Raw genomic sequence first — 6,434 nt, forward strand, 5'->3', positions numbered from 1 at the left:
TAATAAAGTGTTATCAATAGCCACATAAAGTGTTGATGGCTATGCACAATGTCAAAACAAGTTATGACCAAATACATTTTGTCCACAAAATGGATGTCATACGGTGTGACACTAAAATGTGTATTTTGAACGGGCAATAATTTGGACATCTTAATGATGAAGAGGACCACGCCCAACCAGGAAGTTACAGTACCATCTCTGGAGTGACTTGCAAATTCATGAGGTGAGGTCTGTTTTTTTATGTTTAGTTAAAAACCTATGAATCTGACAAAACCAATAGTGGTAAATATTTTGTGTCTTACGGTGTGACAGTATTTGCATAAAAAAATTTTTCTCAGATTTTACTCATTCATTCTTAATAATCACTGCTGCTATGTGGCTAATTACATGCTAGCTATAGGCTAGCAGTTTTTAGTTTGCTAATAAATTAGCTAAACTGATCAAGATGTCATACGGTGTGACAATGTGTCATATGGTGTGACAGGTTTTCCAAGTCACACCATATGACATGCCTGTCACACCGTATGACATTCACTTTATTTTACATGAATATTTGGTAACTTTACAATAAGGGTCCTTTAATTAATGCTAGTTAATACATTATTAAGCATTAATTAACATTTAAAAATATATTAAAAATCATTATTATGTATTAGTAAGCAATTAATTAATGTTTATTACTAAAAGCTAGTTCATAAATTATTAAGCATAATAATGTAATTAGTTATCATTATGTATGCATTACTCTTAATTAATTATTATTAATTATACATTAGTTAATATATTAATGCTTAATAATGTGCTAACTAACATTAATTAAAGAACCCTTATTGTAAAGTGTTACCGAATATTTATATATTTAAAATGTTTGAGAGAAAAAAATATTATCTATATGATGAATAATTTACTTTACAAGTTTATATTTAATGCAACCATGTTTTACAGTTGTCCATACTGTTCTAAAAGATTTATTTCCTGCATTTCTTGTCAGAGTGAGGCAGATATGTCCAGCAAGGAAAGGACACGCAAGTACAGGGAAAGACTGAATGCAGACCCTGTGACGAGAGAGGATATCCTCAGGGAAAGAAGAAAAAAGTAAATAGATTATGCCAGTTCACATAGGACAGACACAGGAGAGGTTGAAGGTCTCTAGGCCACAACCAGCATAGTAATAGCATAGTAATATTGTGATTACTATTACAACTACTTACTACAGTATGATATTGAATCTGAAATTAAATGTTAAAAAATCTTAGTCATTATATATTTTCCTTTAACAGGTATGAAGAGAAGAAACAAAAAGGAAAAAATGACCCTCGCAGTGTCAAATCACTTCCTCCTTCTAAGCAAGACACATTGAGGGAGAAATGGAGAAATGCACAAAGGACACACAGAAAAAGAAAACATGAGCTTGATGCTGTAATGAACTTTTTCATTATTATTGAACCATTATATGAAGTTCATATGTAGCCTGTTTCCACAGTTGTTGTTTTTGTATTGAATACAACACTTTTTGAATTGACATATTGTGGTGTGTGGTGTTTAGTTCTAAACATGTGAACTACAATGTTCTGTAACTGTACAGCACTTTGATGGAAAGTGCTCTATAAATTAAAATTATTATTTCTATTATTACAAAACAAATTTTAAATGTCATGATTGATGTGATGAATGTATAAATTTGACATTCTAATTAACTGTTTGCTACAAAGGTGTCACTGTCATTCATAGCTCAGTGTTGTTCTGTTAATTCATTCATACACACTATTTTTTATGTTCATTCATGATTGATGTGATTAATGTATGAATTTTACATTATTATTGAACCATTATTTGGAATTCATATGTAGCCTGTTTCCGCAGTTGTTTTGTTTTTGTATTGAATACATATAAAACACTTTTTGAATTGACATATTGTGGTGTGGTGCAGTTTATCATGTGTGTGACAATCATGTCATTTGGTGTGACGTTCACAATTTTGAAAAAAACCCCAGCTTTGTTAGTGATAAATCATGAAAATATCAATAGAACACAAGGGAATTAGTATCAGCAAGACTCTGAAGCATTTTCTTACAGTTGTCAAAAGGTTTACCAGAATTAATCTAAAGTATCTTGAAATATTGAGGAGTGATGTCCTCCTTTACATGATGGTATAGAAAAATAAACCAAAATATACAAAATTCTCACAAGGAAATGTTAAATATCAAAGCAGTAATGATTAAAATGTTTGATGAATTGAATTAGAAAAAATATAAGTACTCCATTTTCATTTTATATGAAATAACTTTCACGTCACACCGCATGACAGTTTAAGGCACAGATATACCGAATTCATGAAAAAAATGCATATTTCAACACTAATCTAAAAGAACACATATATATTTGGAAAGTTAAGAGTTATAACAACACAAAAAAATAATTTTCAGGGATAATATTTGAAGTTTTTGAAAAAATACTTTTTTTGGCTTATTCGTCAACCACCCACTTTCGTTTATTTTTACTTACTTCTAAAATGTCAGGAAATTGGTTGTAATCAGAACAATCTACAACCTTGTTTCCCTCAACAACGTAAAGTGGAGAATATCTGCAGCTTTATGAATCTCAGCAGCTTAGAATGGATCCCGTACTTGTACCTGATTGGTTAATTTCTGGATGTCGCTGGGCCACAGTGCTGAAGTTTGCAAGTCATGATCGGTGGGAGCACTCAAATGTTGATTCATTCTTGGATACATGCAGGAATGTGATTTGCTGCCATAACCAAGAATATTCTCGATTTATACAGGACTGCGCCCTTTTAGTCTACATAACTATTTCACAAAACAAGCAGAATCAACTGAGAGTGGGCAAGTTCGAGCAGGAGATTGCCCAAAACAAGCAGAATCAACTGAGAGTTGGCAAGTTCGAGGCCAGAGACTGCCAAAACCATCCATCCAATACCAGCTTTATCCTTTGCAGGGTCACGGGGATCTGCTGAAGCCTATCCCAGTTAATTTCCGGCAAGAAGCAGCGGTACACCCTGGACAGGTTGCCAGTCCATCACTGAGCCACATAGATAATCAGACAAACTCACACCTACAGGCAATTTATAATCATCAGATAACCTACTACGCATGTTCTTGGACTTTGAGAGGAAGCCGGAGTACCTGGAGAGAACCCACACAAGCACGGGGAAACCAGACTAACTCCACACAGAAAGACCCCTGCCGGGCCACGGAGTCAAACTGGGCATCTTCTCACTGTGAGGCAACAGTGCTAACCACTAAGCCACCGTGCTGCCCGCTCCATAAACAAATATGTGTAATAAAACAAATGAGATGCCAAAAACAAAGGTTCATTCTTCTGCCATCAACATATCCTAAATTTGACCTGGGACTGTGTCTAATAACTCGTATTTACCAAGATTTGCTAAATATTTCACATATTTAGCTAAATCAATGGGGACAATCCAAACCCAGAGACTGGCCAAAGTGAAAACATGTATATGTGAACAAGCTTTACAAATATATAAAAATGAGTAAGTAGCAATATGACAACGGTAACAGCTCAAATGAATAAAATGGAGGGAAGGCATAACTCTAACCCAAATTCAATGTTGATGGCAAAATAATGAACCTGTTTCTTGCATCTCATTTGTTTTATTCTTAACTTATGTCCGTCTGGCTTTAATGTGTGCATTCAAAGTCTTTTACTTTCCGCAATTTGTGAGGGAAACAGGACAGGATAATCTGAAATAAGTGTTGGCTATGCCAGAACATGCTAGAGAAGAAAAACTACCGAGCCAGCCAGGAGTCGAACCTAGAATCTTCTGATCCGTAGTCAGACGCGTTATCCATTGCGCCAAGGACATAGCGCATTAGTCGATGTAACTCATCTGAGAAAGCGCAAATATGCTGTTTTATGCCAATGTTTATTCAACTTGCCACAAAAAAAGGCTTTTGACCTGAATGTAACATTCCTTCATAAATACCAACACAATGTAGTCCCCAACTTTACACTTGTAAAGACTAACTTAAGATTCCTTGTTTTTTTAACCAGCTTGTTAAGAATCATCTTTTATAAGTGTACTCAGTTGATAAAATGTAATTGCAGTGTTTTATTTGTACCACTGTGAGGCGCCAGTGTACAGGCCAAGGGCTCATGCATCATCACGTGGGTCACGCACAGACAAGACGCGGTCTTGTTCTGCGCAGCAGTTGTTCTGAGTTCATGACAGAAGAAGGTTGTATTATTACGAGTGTCTTAATAAATATGCCAGAGAGGCTGAAGACAGTTTTTGCCTCCGTCAAGTTTTTCCTCCGAGTTCAACGCTGGTGAAGCTGCAAAGCTCAACAGGTTATGGGCCCAGGAGCAACTCGGGGAAGAGTTATTTTTTGATGTTTTATTGCTGATAGAAAGTCGCGACGGACAGCGTGCTAACAGCTAGGAGAGCATCATGGATCCACGGGGGGAGAGCAGGCAGCCCCGACTCATGTTCGACGGAGATGAAAGCAAGTATGAACTGTGGGAGACGAAAGTGTTGGGACATTTGCGCCTATTAGGACTAAAGAATACTGTCCTGGGAGAACCTGTCGGCGCGGCCGCGGTGGCAGCAGACGGTGAGAAAAACGCGGACGCGTACGCCAAGCTGATCCAACTTCTGGATGATAAGAGCCTCTCATTAATTATGAGAGATGCACCCGACGATGGAAGAAAGACATTGAGGATTTTAAGGGACTATTATGCCGGGGAGGGAAAGCCCCGCATCATCACCCTGTATACCATGCTGACATCGCTTCAGAAGAAAAGCAGTGAAACGGTCACTGACTACGTCATCAGGGCGGAGGCCGCCATTACAGCGCTGCGGAAAGCGGGTGAGACAATGGGAGATGGTTTACTGATTGCTATGGTTTTGAAGGGACTACCTGAAAGTTTTAAACCATTTGCAATACATATAGCACACAATGAGGATGCCATTACTTTTGCGCAATTCAAAACAAAGCTGCGTAGTTTTGAAGATACTGAAAAGTTAACCACGGCAGAGTCCATTGACAACGTGATGCAGTCGGCGGCGGGAGCGGGAAAAAGGCCCGCCAGACCAAGCGCGCCAAACAGGAACAATGGAGATGCAGATTTTGTATGCTTTAAGTGTGGAATAAAAGGCCACAGAGCAAAAGCATGCAGACGAAAGACATGGTGCAGTCATTGTAAAAGTGAGACCCACAATGACGCCACTTGCAGACGTAAGGATAAACATGATGGGGCGAGGAAAGTGGCAGATGAGTGCAGAAAAGGATCTGGAGCAGCAGCGGATTACGCCTTCAGGATCAAGGATGCAGACGTCGGGGTTCAGCAGCAGCCAGCGCGCCACATCAGGGAGAAGGGCCTGTTGGTTGACACCGGTGCTACTTCCCACATTGTTACTGACATAGCCAAATTTAAGAGCTTTGACAAGACATTCAAGTCGGAGACACACTGCGTGGAGCTGGCAGACGGCACCCGGTGCAGAGGCGTTGCACAAAGCAAGGGGAATGCAGATGTGTTCCTGATCGACAGTACGGGTGAGCAACGGAAAGCAACGTTGAGAGATGCGTTGTTTATTCCGACATACCCCCAAGACATCTTTTCGGTGAAGTCAGCCACCACATGTGGAGCAGTGGTCACCTTCAAAAAAGGACAAGACGTGCTGACACACAAAGACGGTACCAGGTTTAACATTCATGTGCATGACAAGTTGTACTATCTGCACACTATGGTTGAGGATGGTGATAAGTGTAACACCTGTCACGACATGCAGACATGGCATGAAATTTTAGGCCACTGCAACTATGAGGATGTATTAAGATTGCAAAATGTGGTTGATGGCATGCAGATTAAGGGTAAAACAGATAAGCTAAATCAAGAGTGTGAAGTATGTATCCAGGGGAAGTTTGTACAAACCCAAAATAGAGATCCTGATACAAGAGCAGAGGCTCCTTTACAGATGGTGCACACAGACCTAGCAGGTCCAGTAGCTAATGAGTCTATCGATGGATACAAATATGTGCAGTCTTTCACAGACGATTACTCAAACGCAGTGTTTGTGTATTTTCTTAAGAAAAAGAGCGATACGGTACAGGCAACAGAAAAGTTTCTAGCAGACACTGCCCCTTTTGGAAAGGTAAAGTGTATCAGGTCTGACAACGGCACAGAGTTTACCTGCAGGGATTTCCAGACCCTGTTGAGGAAAAATGGTATCAAACACGAGACATCAGCCCCGTACTCACCTCACCAAAACGGTACTGCAGAGAGAGGCTGGCGTACTCTTTTTGAGATGGGCAGATGTATGCTAATTGAAAGCCAGCTACCCAAATGCCTATGGAACTATGCTGTCCAAACAGCAGCCATAGTACGCAACAGATGCTTTAATAAGCGAACGGGGAAGACACCTTACCAGATGCTGACGGATAAAAAGCCTA

At 39.3% G+C, this 6,434-nt stretch overlaps 1 long non-coding RNA gene across 1 annotated transcript; it reads left to right on the forward strand.

Annotated features, from left to right (window-relative positions):
- The first annotated feature begins 190 nt into the window (after positions 1-190).
- Positions 191-1,709, forward strand: LOC133444779 (uncharacterized). Its single transcript, XR_009782737.1, has 3 exons — positions 191-223; positions 992-1,095; positions 1,281-1,709. It is a non-coding gene; the product is annotated as an uncharacterized LOC133444779 (long non-coding RNA).
- Positions 1,710-6,434: the final 4,725 nt, after the last annotated feature.

This window comes from Cololabis saira, chromosome 5 (genome assembly GCF_033807715.1).
Source record: "Cololabis saira isolate AMF1-May2022 chromosome 5, fColSai1.1, whole genome shotgun sequence".
NCBI classification, from domain to species: domain Eukaryota; kingdom Metazoa; phylum Chordata; class Actinopteri; order Beloniformes; family Belonidae; genus Cololabis; species Cololabis saira.